The sequence below is a fragment of the Rhinoderma darwinii genome, chromosome 3 (genome assembly GCF_050947455.1).
Source record: "Rhinoderma darwinii isolate aRhiDar2 chromosome 3, aRhiDar2.hap1, whole genome shotgun sequence".
In the NCBI taxonomy this organism is placed as follows: Eukaryota; Metazoa; Chordata; class Amphibia; order Anura; family Rhinodermatidae; genus Rhinoderma; species Rhinoderma darwinii.
The window spans coordinates 415,255,020-415,267,087 of NC_134689.1; the positions used below are offsets into that span (position 1 = coordinate 415,255,020).

General features: G+C 38.0%; 16 non-coding genes across 16 annotated transcripts; 10 read left to right on the forward strand and 6 right to left on the reverse strand.

The window, feature by feature from the left end:
- The first annotated feature begins 490 nt into the window (after positions 1-490).
- TRNAQ-UUG (transfer RNA glutamine (anticodon UUG)) lies at positions 491-562 on the forward strand. The gene has a single exon. It is a non-coding gene; the product is annotated as a tRNA-Gln (tRNA).
- Positions 563-1,180: 618 nt separating this feature from the next.
- Positions 1,181-1,252, forward strand: TRNAQ-UUG (transfer RNA glutamine (anticodon UUG)). The gene has a single exon. It is a non-coding gene; the product is annotated as a tRNA-Gln (tRNA).
- Positions 1,253-1,869: 617 nt separating this feature from the next.
- TRNAQ-UUG (transfer RNA glutamine (anticodon UUG)) lies at positions 1,870-1,941 on the forward strand. Its single transcript has one exon. It is a non-coding gene; the product is annotated as a tRNA-Gln (tRNA).
- Positions 1,942-2,558: 617 nt separating this feature from the next.
- TRNAQ-UUG (transfer RNA glutamine (anticodon UUG)) lies at positions 2,559-2,630 on the forward strand. Its single transcript has one exon. It is a non-coding gene; the product is annotated as a tRNA-Gln (tRNA).
- A 617-nt stretch (positions 2,631-3,247) lies between these two features.
- TRNAQ-UUG (transfer RNA glutamine (anticodon UUG)) lies at positions 3,248-3,319 on the forward strand. The gene has a single exon. It is a non-coding gene; the product is annotated as a tRNA-Gln (tRNA).
- Positions 3,320-3,936: 617 nt separating this feature from the next.
- On the forward strand, positions 3,937-4,008 carry TRNAQ-UUG (transfer RNA glutamine (anticodon UUG)). Its single transcript has one exon. It is a non-coding gene; the product is annotated as a tRNA-Gln (tRNA).
- Positions 4,009-4,625: 617 nt separating this feature from the next.
- On the forward strand, positions 4,626-4,697 carry TRNAQ-UUG (transfer RNA glutamine (anticodon UUG)). Its single transcript has one exon. It is a non-coding gene; the product is annotated as a tRNA-Gln (tRNA).
- Positions 4,698-5,314: 617 nt separating this feature from the next.
- On the forward strand, positions 5,315-5,386 carry TRNAQ-UUG (transfer RNA glutamine (anticodon UUG)). Its single transcript has one exon. It is a non-coding gene; the product is annotated as a tRNA-Gln (tRNA).
- A 1,312-nt stretch (positions 5,387-6,698) lies between these two features.
- Positions 6,699-6,771, reverse strand: TRNAM-CAU (transfer RNA methionine (anticodon CAU)). Its single transcript has one exon. It is a non-coding gene; the product is annotated as a tRNA-Met (tRNA).
- Positions 6,772-8,777: 2,006 nt separating this feature from the next.
- TRNAI-UAU (transfer RNA isoleucine (anticodon UAU)) lies at positions 8,778-8,850 on the reverse strand. The gene has a single exon. It is a non-coding gene; the product is annotated as a tRNA-Ile (tRNA).
- A 111-nt stretch (positions 8,851-8,961) lies between these two features.
- Positions 8,962-9,033, forward strand: TRNAE-UUC (transfer RNA glutamic acid (anticodon UUC)). The gene has a single exon. It is a non-coding gene; the product is annotated as a tRNA-Glu (tRNA).
- A 468-nt stretch (positions 9,034-9,501) lies between these two features.
- Positions 9,502-9,574, reverse strand: TRNAM-CAU (transfer RNA methionine (anticodon CAU)). The gene has a single exon. It is a non-coding gene; the product is annotated as a tRNA-Met (tRNA).
- A 652-nt stretch (positions 9,575-10,226) lies between these two features.
- On the reverse strand, positions 10,227-10,299 carry TRNAI-UAU (transfer RNA isoleucine (anticodon UAU)). Its single transcript has one exon. It is a non-coding gene; the product is annotated as a tRNA-Ile (tRNA).
- Positions 10,300-10,951: 652 nt separating this feature from the next.
- Positions 10,952-11,024, reverse strand: TRNAM-CAU (transfer RNA methionine (anticodon CAU)). The gene has a single exon. It is a non-coding gene; the product is annotated as a tRNA-Met (tRNA).
- A 111-nt stretch (positions 11,025-11,135) lies between these two features.
- Positions 11,136-11,207, forward strand: TRNAE-UUC (transfer RNA glutamic acid (anticodon UUC)). Its single transcript has one exon. It is a non-coding gene; the product is annotated as a tRNA-Glu (tRNA).
- Positions 11,208-11,674: 467 nt separating this feature from the next.
- TRNAM-CAU (transfer RNA methionine (anticodon CAU)) lies at positions 11,675-11,747 on the reverse strand. The gene has a single exon. It is a non-coding gene; the product is annotated as a tRNA-Met (tRNA).
- Between the last annotated feature and the right edge of the window lie 321 nt (positions 11,748-12,068).

A 12,068-nucleotide genomic window follows, 5' to 3' on the forward strand; every position in this document is an offset into this window, starting at 1 on the left:
ATTAAACGAATGGAATTGAGGGCATATAAAATCAACAAATTTAAAGGGTCTTTTTATGGCATGCAATGCAAACACTGGCTCTACTTGCAGCTCGTAGGGTGTTCAGTACAGACAGACCTTGGAAATTAGTATGATCCACATTGTAGATTATCCAAATGGAAACTAATTTACAGTCTTTTTGCCTTGGCAGTAGCTGCCTGACACTGGTTACTACCATTAACTTTTCAGTCAACTGAAATTCATAAATTTATTTCCCAGTTTTTTACCATTGAGTTGGTAATAGTATTTTCCCTTTCTAAATGCAGGGTTCTAGTTTTTGTTATATAACCGCAATAGAAAATAATTGTACATCTTGGTGATCATGCAGGCACAGAAGCTATGCCTTCTTGATTATTGTGGGAGGTCGACTTTGATTGATAGCCGACCCTTTATTGTAATTACACGTACTGCCTGTTTAGTAGAAATATCCAAACCTCCCTCTATTGTCAAGGGTTCCATGGTGTAATGGTTATCACTCTGGACTTTGAATCCAGCAATCCGAGTTCAACTCTCGGTGGGACCTTGCCACAGTTTACTTCCTTCTGAGTGTAGTACCTTTTCAATGAGGTATTGTATTGATAGTGCTTGTTGTATGCCATAAACACGATTTAGCAACACAAATGTTTTTTATAATATTCTCTCGTACAGATAATTAAACCAATGTAATTGAGGGCTTATAAAATCAACAAATTTAAAGGGTCTTTTTATGGCACGTAATGCAAACACTGGCTCCACTTCCAGCTCGTAGGGTGTTCAGTACAGACAGACCTTGGATATTAGTATGATCCACATTGTAGATTATCCAAATGGAAACTAATTTACAGTCTTTTTGCCTTGGCAGTAGCTGCCTGACACTGGTTACTACCCTTAACTTTTCAGTCAACTGAAATTCATAAATTTATTTCCCAGTTTTTTCTAATTGAGTTGGTAATAGTATTTTCCCTTTCTAAATGCAGGGTTCTAGCTTTTGTTATATAACCGCAATAGAAAATAATTGTACATCTTGGTGATCATGCAGGCACAGAAGCTATGCCCTCTTGATTATTGTGGGAGGTCGACTTTGATTGATAGCCGACCCTTTATTGTAATTACACGTACTGCCTGTTTAGTAGAAATATCCAAACCTCACTCTATTGTCAAGGGTTCCATGGTGTAATGGTTAGCACTCTGGACTTTGAATCCAGTAATCCGAGTTCAACTCTCGGTGGGACCTTGCCACAGTTTACTTCCTTCTGAGTGTAGTACCTTTTCAATGAGTATTGTATTGATAGTGCTTGTTGTATGCCATAAACACGATTTAGCAACACAAATGTTTTTTATAATATTCTCTCATAGAGATAATTAAACGAATGGAATTGAGGGCATATAAAATCAACAAATTTAAAGGGTCTTTTTATGGCATGTAATGCAAACACTGGCTCTACTTGCAGCTCGTAGGGTGTTCAGTACAGACAGACCTTGGAAATTAGTATGATCCACATTGTAGATTATCCAAATGGAAACTAATTTACAGTCTTTTTGCCTTGGCAGTAGCTGCCTGACACTGGTTACTACCCTTAACTTTTCAGTCAACTGAAATTCATAAATTTATTTCCCAGTTTTTTCCCATTGAGTTGGTAATAGTATTTTCCCTTTCTAAATGCAGGGTTCTAGCTTTTGTTATATAACCGCAATAGAAAATAATTGTACATCTTGTTGATCATGCAGGCACAGAAGCTATGCCCTCTTGATTATTGTGGGAGGTCGACTTTGATTGATAGCCGACCCTTTATTGTAATTACACGTACTGCCTGTTTAGTAGAAATATCCAAACCTCACTCTATTGTCAAAGGTTCCATGGTGTAATGGTTAGCACTCTGGACTTTGAATCCAGCAATCCGAGTTCAACTCTCGGTGGGACCTTGCCACAGTTTACTTCCTTCTGAGTGTAGTACCTATTCAATGAGTATTGTATTGATAGTGCTTGTTGTACGCCATAAACACGATTTAGCAACACAAATGTTTTTTATAATATTCTCTCGTAGAGATAATTAAACGAATGGAATTGAGGGCATATAAAATCAACAAATTTAAAGGGTCTTTTTATGGCATGTAATGCAAACACTGGCTCTACTTGCAGCTCGTAGGGTGTTCAGTACAGACAGACCTTGGAAATTAGTATGATCCACATTGTAGATTATCCAAATGGAAACTAATTTACAGTCTTTTTGCCTTGGCAGTAGCTGCCTGACACTGGTTACTACCGTTAACTTTTCAGTCAACTGAAATTCATAAATTTATTTCCCAGTTTTTTCCCATTGAGTTGGTAATAGTATTTTCCCTTTCTAAATGCAGGGTTCTAGCTTTTGTTATATAACCGCAATAGAAAATAATTGTACATCTTGGTGATCATGCAGGCACAGAAGCTATGCCCTCTTGATTATTGTGGGAGGTCGACTTTGATTGATAGCCGACCCTTTATTGTAATTACACGTACTGCCTGTTTAGTAGAAATATCCAAACCTCCCTCTATTGTCAAGGGTTCCATGGTGTAATGGTTATCACTCTGGACTTTGAATCCAGCAATCCGAGTTCAACTCTCGGTGGGACCTTGCCACAGTTTACTTCCTTCTGAGTGTAGTACCTTTTCAATGAGTATTGTATTGATAGTGCTTGTTGTACGCCATAAACACGATTTAGCAACACAAATGTTTTTTATAATATTCTCTCGTAGAGATAATTAAACGAATGGAATTGAGGGCATATAAAATCAACAAATTTAAAGGGTCTTTTTATGGCATGCAATGCAAACACTGGCTCTACTTGCAGCTCGTAGGGTGTTCAGTACAGACAGACCTTGGAAATTAGTATGATCCACATTGTAGATTATCCAAATGGAAACTAATTTACAGTCTTTTTGCCTTGGCAGTAGCTGCCTGACACTGGTTACTACCCTTAACTTTTCAGTCAACTGAAATTCATAAATTTATTTCCCAGTTTTTTCCCATTGAGTTGGTAATAGTATTTTCCCTTTCTAAATGCAGGGTTCTAGCTTTTGTTATATAACCGCAATAGAAAATAATTGTACATCTTGGTGATCATGCAGGCACAGAAGCTATGCCCTCTTGATTATTGTGGGAGGTCGACTTTGATTGATAGCCGACCCTTTATTGTAATTACACGTACTGCCTGTTTAGTAGAAATATCCAAACCTCCCTCTATTGTCAAGGGTTCCATGGTGTAATGGTTATCACTCTGGACTTTGAATCCAGCAATCCGAGTTCAACTCTTGGTGGGACCTTGCCACAGTTTACTTCCTTCTGAGTGTAGTACCTTTTCAATGAGTATTGTATTGATAGTGCTTGTTGTACGCCATAAACACGATTTAGCAACACAAATGTTTTTTATAATATTCTCTCGTAGAGATAATTAAACGAATGGAATTGAGGGCATATAAAATCAACAAATTTAAAGGGTCTTTTTATGGCATGTAATGCAAACACTGGCTCTACTTGCAGCTCGTAGGGTGTTCAGTACAGACAGACCTTGGAAATTAGTATGATCCACATTGTAGATTATCCAAATGGAAACTAATTTACAGTCTTTTTGCCTTGGCAGTAGCTGCCTGACACTGGTTACTACCCTTAACTTTTCAGTCAACTGAAATTCATAAATTTATTTCCCAGTTTTTTCCCATTGAGTTGGTAATAGTATTTTCCCTTTCTAAATGCAGGGTTCTAGCTTTTGTTATATAACCGCAATAGAAAATAATTGTACATCTTGGTGATCATGCAGGCACAGAAGCTATGCCCTCTTGATTATTGTGGGAGGTCGACTTTGATTGATAGCCGACCCTTTATTGTAATTACACGTACTGCCTGTTTAGTAGAAATATCCAAACCTCCCTCTATTGTCAAGGGTTCCATGGTGTAATGGTTATCACTCTGGACTTTGAATCCAGCAATCCGAGTTCAACTCTCGGTGGGACCTTGCCACAGTTTACTTCCTTCTGAGTGTAGTACCTTTTCAATGAGTATTGTATTGATAGTGCTTGTTGTACGCCATAAACACGATTTAGCAACACAAATGTTTTTTATAATATTCTCTCGTAGAGATAATTAAACGAATGGAATTGAGGGCATATAAAATCAACAAATTTAAAGGGTCTTTTTATGGCATGTAATGCAAACACTGGCTCTACTTGCAGCTCGTAGGGTGTTCAGTACAGACAGACCTTGGAAATTAGTATGATCCACATTGTACATTATCCAAATGGAAACTAATTTACAGTCTTTTTGCCTTGGCAGTAGCTGCCTGACACTGGTTACTACCCATAACTTTTCAGTCAACTGAAATTCATAAATTTATTTCCCAGTTTTTTCCCATTGAGTTGGTAATAGTATTTTCCCTTTCTAAATGCAGGGTTCTAGCTTTTGTTATATAACCGCAATAGAAAATAATTGTACATCTTGGTGATCATGCAGGCACAGAAGCTATGCCCTCTTGATTATTGTGGGAGGTCGACTTTGATTGATAGCCGACCCTTTATTGTAATTACACGTACTGCCTGTTTAGTAGAAATATCCAAACCTCCTTCTATTGTCAAGGGTTTCATGGTGTAATGGTTAGCACTCTGGACTTTGAATCCAGCAATCCGAGTTCAACTCTCGGTGGGACCTTGCCACAGTTTACTTCCTTCTGAGTGTAGTACCTTTTCAATGAGTATTGTATTGATAGTGCTTGTTGTACGCCATAAACACGATTTAGCAACACAAATGTTTTTTATAATATTCTCTCGTAGAGATAATTAAACGAATGGAATTGAGGGCATATAAAATCAACAAATTTAAAGGGTCTTTTTATGGCATGTAATGCAAACACTGGCTCTACTTACAGCTCGTAGGGTGTTCAGTACAGACAGACCTTGGAAATTAGTATGATCCACATTGTACATTATCCAAATGGAAACTAATTTACAGTCTTTCTGCCTTGGCAGTAGCTGCCTGACACTGGTTACTACCGTTAACTTTTCAGTCAACTGAAATTCATAAATTTATTTCCCAGTTTTTTCCCATTGAGTTGGTAATAGTATTTTCCCTTTCTAAATGCAGGGTTCTAGCTTTTGTTATATAACCGCAATAGAAAATAATTGTACATCTTGGTGATCATGCAGGCATAGAAGCTATGCCCTCTTGATTATTGTGTGAGGTCGACTTTGATTGATAGCCGACCCTTTATTGTAATTACACGTACTGCCTGTTTAGTAGAAATATCCAAACCTCCCTCTATTGTCAAGGGTTCCATGGTGTAATGGTTATCACTCTGGACTTTGAATCCAGCAATCCGAGTTCAACTCTCGGTGGGACCTTGCCACAGTTTACTTCCTTCTGAGTGTAGTCACTTTTCAATGAGTATTGTATTGATAGTGCTTGTTGTACGCCATAAACACGATTTAGCAACACAAATGTTTTTTATAATATTCTCTCGTAGAGATAATTAAACGAATGGAATTGAGGGCATATAAAATCAACAAATTTAAAGGGTCTTTTTATGGCATGTAATGCAAACACTGGCTCTACTTGCAGCTCGTAGGGTGTTCAGTACAGACAGACCTTGGAAATTAGTATGATCCACATTGTAGATTATCCAAATGGAAACTAATTTACAGTCTTTCTGCCTTGGCAGTAGCTGCCTGACACTGGTTACTACCGTTAACTTTTCAGTCAACTGAAATTCATAAATTTATTTCCCAGTTTTTTCCCATTGAGTTGGTAATAGTATTTTCCCTTTCTAAATGCAGGGTTCTAGCTTTTGTTATATAACCGCAATAGAAAATAATTGTACATCTTGGTGATCATGCAGGCACAGAAGCTATGCCCTCTTGATTATTGTGGGAGGTCGACTTTGATTGATAGCCGACCCTTTATTGTAATTACACGTACTGCCTGTTTAGTAGAAATATCCAAACCTCACTCTATTGTCAAGGGTGCCATGGTGTAATGGTTAGCACTCTGGACTTTGAATCTAGCAAACCGAGTTCAACTCTCGGTGGGACCTTGCCACAGTTTACTTCCTTCTGAGTGTAGTACCTTTTCAATGAGTATAGTATTGATAGTGCTTGTTGTACGCCATAAACACGATTTAGCAACACAAATGTTTTTTATAATATTCTCTCGTAGAGATAATTAAACGAATGGAATTGAGGGCATATAAAATCCACAAATTTAAAGGGTCTTTTTATGGCATGTAATGCAAACACTGGCTCTACTTGCAGCTCGTAGGGTGTTCAGTACAGACAGACCTTGGAAATTAGTATGATCCACATTGTAGATTATCCAAATGGAAACTAATTTACAGTCTTTTTGCCTTGGCAGTAGCTGCCTGACACTGGTTACTACCCTTAACTTTTCAGTCAACTGAAATTCATAAATTTATTTCCCAGTTTTTTCCCATTGAGTTGGTAATAGTATTTTCCCTTTCTAAATGCAGGGTTCTAGCTTTTGTTATATAACCGCAATAGAAAATAATTGTACATCTTGGTGATCATGCAGTCACAGAAGCTATGCCCTCTTGATTATTGTGGGAGGTCGACTTTGACCTTTCCTCGTATATTAAAAACGTTTCGGCAGAAAAACCCGATTTCCTGCATGAATGGAGGAAGACAAAAACTCACTGAATAGTGCCTCGTGTGAGGATCGAACTCACGACCTTCAGATTATGAGACTGACACGCTTCCTACTGCGCTAACGAGGCAACCACCAGATGTTTGTAGACAAGCTCAAAGCGGCAAAATGAAAAAATATATATACATTATCTTTATTCCCACTTTTTCTTAGTCCATAACTCATTTTACTTAATAACTGCTTCCATATGGTCTAGCGGTTAGGATTCCTGGTTTTCACCCAGGTGTTCTGGGTTCGGCTCCTGGTATGGGGAAGAACCTTTTACTAGTCTTGCATTTTCAAAGGTTGAGCGTTATAGGATAAAAGTGCTCTTTGTGGCCATAAATTCTAACTTATCTTTGTTTACCCATTCCTCCTCTTTTCACAAGATCCTATTTGACCTTGAAAACTCAAATAATTCCTATTGTTCCCTTCTCACTCCAAGTCAACAACCCCTTTATCCTGTCAGTTTGGCTCATTTTCCTTTTTTTAATGAACTAGTTTCGCCAATAAATAAGAAACCATCAGACTATTTCACCCAATCTGATTGGGACTTTGCTTTAATATTGTTTCTTTTTAGGCAAGATCCTATTTTGGATTTAAAGCTCAAATCATTCCCATCTCTTCTACTCACTCAAAAATGACAAGGAAATCAACAACACTTTCCTCATATATTAAAAACGTTTCGGCAGAAAAACCCGATTTCCTGCGTGAATGGAGGAAGACAAAAACTCACTGAACAGTGCCTCGTGTGAGGATCGAACTCGCAACCTTCAGATTATGAGACTGACACGCTTCCTACTGCGCTAACGAGGCAACCACCAGATGTATATAGACAAGCTCAAAGCGGCAAAATGAAAATATATATATATATTTTCTTTATTCCCACTTTTTCTTAGTCCATGACTCATTTTACTTAATAACAGCTCCCATATGGTCTAGCGGTTAGGATTCCTGGTTTTTACCCAGGTGGCCTGGGTTCGACTCCCGGTATGGGAAAGAACCTTTTACTAGTCTTGCATTTTCAAAGGTTGAGCGTTATAGGAAAAAAGTGCTCTTTGTGGCCATAAATTCTAACTTATCTTTGTTTACCCATTCCTCCTCTTTTCACCAGATCCTATTTGAGCTTGAAAACTCAAATAATTCCTATTGTTCCCTTCTCACTCCAAGTCAACAACCCCTTTATCCTGTCAGTTTGGCTCATTTTCCTTTTTTTAATGAACTAGTTTCGCCAATAAATAAGAAACCATCAGACTATTTCACCCAATCTGATTGGGAATTTGCTTTAATATTGTTTCTTTTTAGGCAAGATCCTATTTTGGATTTAAAGCTCAAATCATTCCCATCTCTTCTACTCACTCAAAAATGACAAGGAAATCAACAACACTTTCCTCATATATTAAAAACGTTTCGGCAGAAAAACCCGATTTCCTGCGTGAATGGAGGAAGACAAAAACTCACTGAACAGTGCCTCGTGTGAGGATCGAAAAAATATATATACATTTTCTTTATTCCCACTTTTTCTTAGTCCATAACTCATTTTACTTAATGACTGCTTCCATATGGTCTAGCGGTTAGGATTCCTGGTTTTCACCCAGGTGGCCTGGGTTCGGCTCCTGGTATGGGGAAGAACCTTTTACTAGTCTTGCATTTTCAAAGGTTGAGCGTTATAGGATAAAAGTGCTCTTTGTGGCCATAAATTCTAACTTATCTTTGTTTACCCATTCCTCCTCTTTTCACCAGATCCTATTTGACCTTGAAAACTCAAATAATTCCTATTGTTCCCTTCTCACTCCAAGTCAACAACCCATTTATCCTGTCAGTTTGGCTAATTTTCCTTTTTTTAATGAACTAGTTTCGCCAATAAATAAGAAACCATCAGACTATTTCACCCAATCTGATTGGGACTTTGCTTTAATATTGTTTCTTTTTAGGCAAGATCCTATTTTGGATTTAAAGCTCAAATCATTCCCATCTCTTCTACTCACTCAAAAATGATAAGGAAATCAACAACACTTTCCTCATATATTAAAAACGTTTCGGCAGAAAAACCCGATTTCCTGCGTGAATGGAGGAAGACAAAATCTCACTGAACAGTGCCTCGTGTGAGGATCGAACTCACAACCTTCAGATTATAAGACTGACACGCTTCCTACTGCGCTAACGAGGCAACCACCAGATGTTTGTAGACAAGCTCAAAGCGGCAAAATGAAAAAATATATATATATTTTCTTTATTCCCACTTTTTCTTAGTCCATGACTCATTATACTTAATAACAGCTCCCATATGGTCCAGCGGTTAGGATTCCTGGTTTTCACCCAGGTGGCCCGGGTTCGACTCCTGGTATGGGAAAGAACCTTTCACTAGTCTTGCACTTTCAAAGGTTGAGCGTATAGGATAAAAGTGCTCTTTGTGGCCATAAATTCTAACTTATCTTTGTTTACCCATTCCTCCTCTTTTCACCAGATCCTATTTGAGCTTGAAAACTCAAATAATTCCTATTGTTCCCTTCTCACTCCAAGTCAACAACCCCTTTATCCTGTCAGTTTGGCTAATTTTCCTTTTTTTAATGAACTAGTTTCGCCAATAAATAAGAAACCATCAGACTATTTTACCCAATCTGATTGGGACTTTGCTTTAATATTGTTTCTTTTTAGGCAAGATCCTATTTTGGATTTAAAGCTCAAATCATTCCCATCTCTTCTACTCACTCAAAAATGACAAGGAAATCAACAACACTTTCCTCATATATTAAAAACGTTTCGGCAGAAAAACCAGATTTCCTGCATGAATGGAGGAAGACAAAAACTCACTGAACAGTGCCTCGTGTGAGGATCGAACTCACAACCTTCAGATTATGAGACTGACACGCTTCCTACTGCGCTAACGAGGCAACCACCAGATGTTTGTAGACAAGCTCAAAGCGGCAAAATGAAAAAATATATATACATTTTCTTTATTCCCACTTTTTCTTAGTCCATGACTCATTATACTTAATAACTGCTCCCATATGGTCTAGCGGTTAGGATTCCTGTTTTTCACCCAGGTGGCCTGGGTTTGACTCCTGGTATGGGAAAGAACCTTTCACTAGTCTGGCATTTTCAAAGGTTGAGCGTTATAGGATAAAAGTGCTCTTTGTGGCCATAAATTCAAACTTATCTTTGTTTACCCATTCCTCCTCTTTTCACCAGATCCTATTTGAGCTTGAAAACTCAAATAATTCCTATTGTTCCCTTCTCACTCCAAGTCAACAACCCCTTTATCCTGTCAGTTTGGCTAATTTTCCTTTTTTTAATGAACTAGTTTCGCCAATAAATAAGAAACCATCAGACTATTTCACCCAATCTGATTGGGACTTTGCTTTAATATTGTTTCTTTTTAGGCAAGATCCTATTTTGGATTTAAAGCTCAAATCATTCCCATATCTTCTACTCACTCAAAAATGATAAGGAAATCAACAACACTTTCCTCATATATTAAAAACGTTTCGGCAGAAAAACCCGATTTCCTGCGTGAATGGAGGAAGACAAAAACTCACTGAACAGTGCCTCGTGTGAGGATCGAACTCACAACCTTCAGATTATAAGACTGACACGCTTCCTACTGCACTAACGAGGCAACCACCAGATGTTTGTAGACAAGCTCAAAGCGGCAAAATGAAAAAATATATATATATTTTCTTTATTCCCACTTTTTCTTAGTCCATGACTCATTATACTTAATAACTGCTTCCATATGGTCTAGCGGTTAGGATTCCTGGTTTTCACCCAGGTGGCCTGTGTTCGACTCCCGGTATGGGAAATAACCTTTTACTAGTCTTGCATTTTCAAAGGTTGAGCGTTATAGGATAAAAGTGCTCTTTGTGGCCATAAATTCTAACTTATCTTTGTTTACCCATTCCTCCTCTTTTCACAAGATCCTATTTGACCTTGAAAACTCAAATAATTCCTATTGTTCCCTTCTCACTCCAAGTCAACAACCCCTTTATCCTGTCAGTTTGGCTAATTTTCCTTTTTTTAATGAACTAGTTTCGCCAATAAATAAGAAACCATCAGACTATTTCACCCAATCTGATTGGGACTTTGCTTTAATATTGTTTCTTTTTAGGCAAAATCCTATTTTGGATTTAAAGCTCAAATCATTCCCATCTCTTCTACTCACTCAAAAATGACAAGGAAATCAACAACACTTTCCTCATATATTAAAAACGTTTCGGCAGAAAAACCAGATTTCCTGCATGAATGGAGGAAGACAAAAACTCACTGAACAGTGCCTCGTGTGAGGATCGAACTCACGACCTTCAGATTATGAGACTGACACGCTTCCTACTGCGCTAACGAGGCAACCACCAGATGCATGTAGACAAGCTCAAAGCGGCAAAATGAAAAAATATATATACATTTTCTTTATTCCCACTTTTTCTTAGTCCATGACTCATTATACTTAATAACAGCTCCCATATGGTCTAGCGGTTAGGATTCCTGGTTTTCACCCAGGTGGCCCGGGTTCGACTCCTGGTATGGGAAAGAACCTTTCACTAGTCTTGCACTTTCAAAGGTTGAGCGTATAGGATAAAAGTGCTCTTTGTGGCCATAAATTCTAACTTATCTTTGTTTACCCATTCCTCCTCTTTTCACCAGATCCTATTTGAGCTTGAAACTCAAATAATTCCTATTGTTCCCTTCTCACTCCAAGTCAACAACCCCTTTATCCTGTCAGTTTGGCTAATTTTCCTTTTTTTAATGAACTAGTTTCGCCAATAAATAAGAAACCATCAGACTATTTCACCCAATCTGATTGGGACTTTGCTTTAATATTGTTTCTTTTTAGGCAAAATCCTATTTTGGATTTAAAGCTCAAATCATTCCCATCTCTTCTACTCACTCAAAAATGACAAGGAAATCAACAACACTTTCCTCATATATTAAAAACGTTTCGGCAGAAAAACCAGATTTCCTGCATGAATGGAGGAAGACAAAAACTCACTGAACAGTGCCTCGTGTGAGGATCGAACTCACGACCTTCAGATTATGAGACTGACACGCTTCCTACTGCGCTAACGAGGCAACCACCAGATGTTTGTAGACAAGCTCAAAGCGGCAAAATGAAAAAATATATATAAATTTTCTTTATTCCCACTTTTTCTTAGTCCATGACTCATTTTACTTAGTAACTGCTTCCATATGGTCTAGCGGTTAGGATTCCTGGTTTTCACCCAGGTGGCCTGGGTTTGACTCCCGGTATGGGAAAGAACCTTTCACTAGTCTTGCACTTTCAAAGGTTGAGCGTTATAGGATAAAAGTGCTCTTTGTGGCCATAAATTCTAACTTATCTTTGTTTACCCATTCCTCCTCTTTTCACCAGATCCTATTTGAGCTTGAAACTCA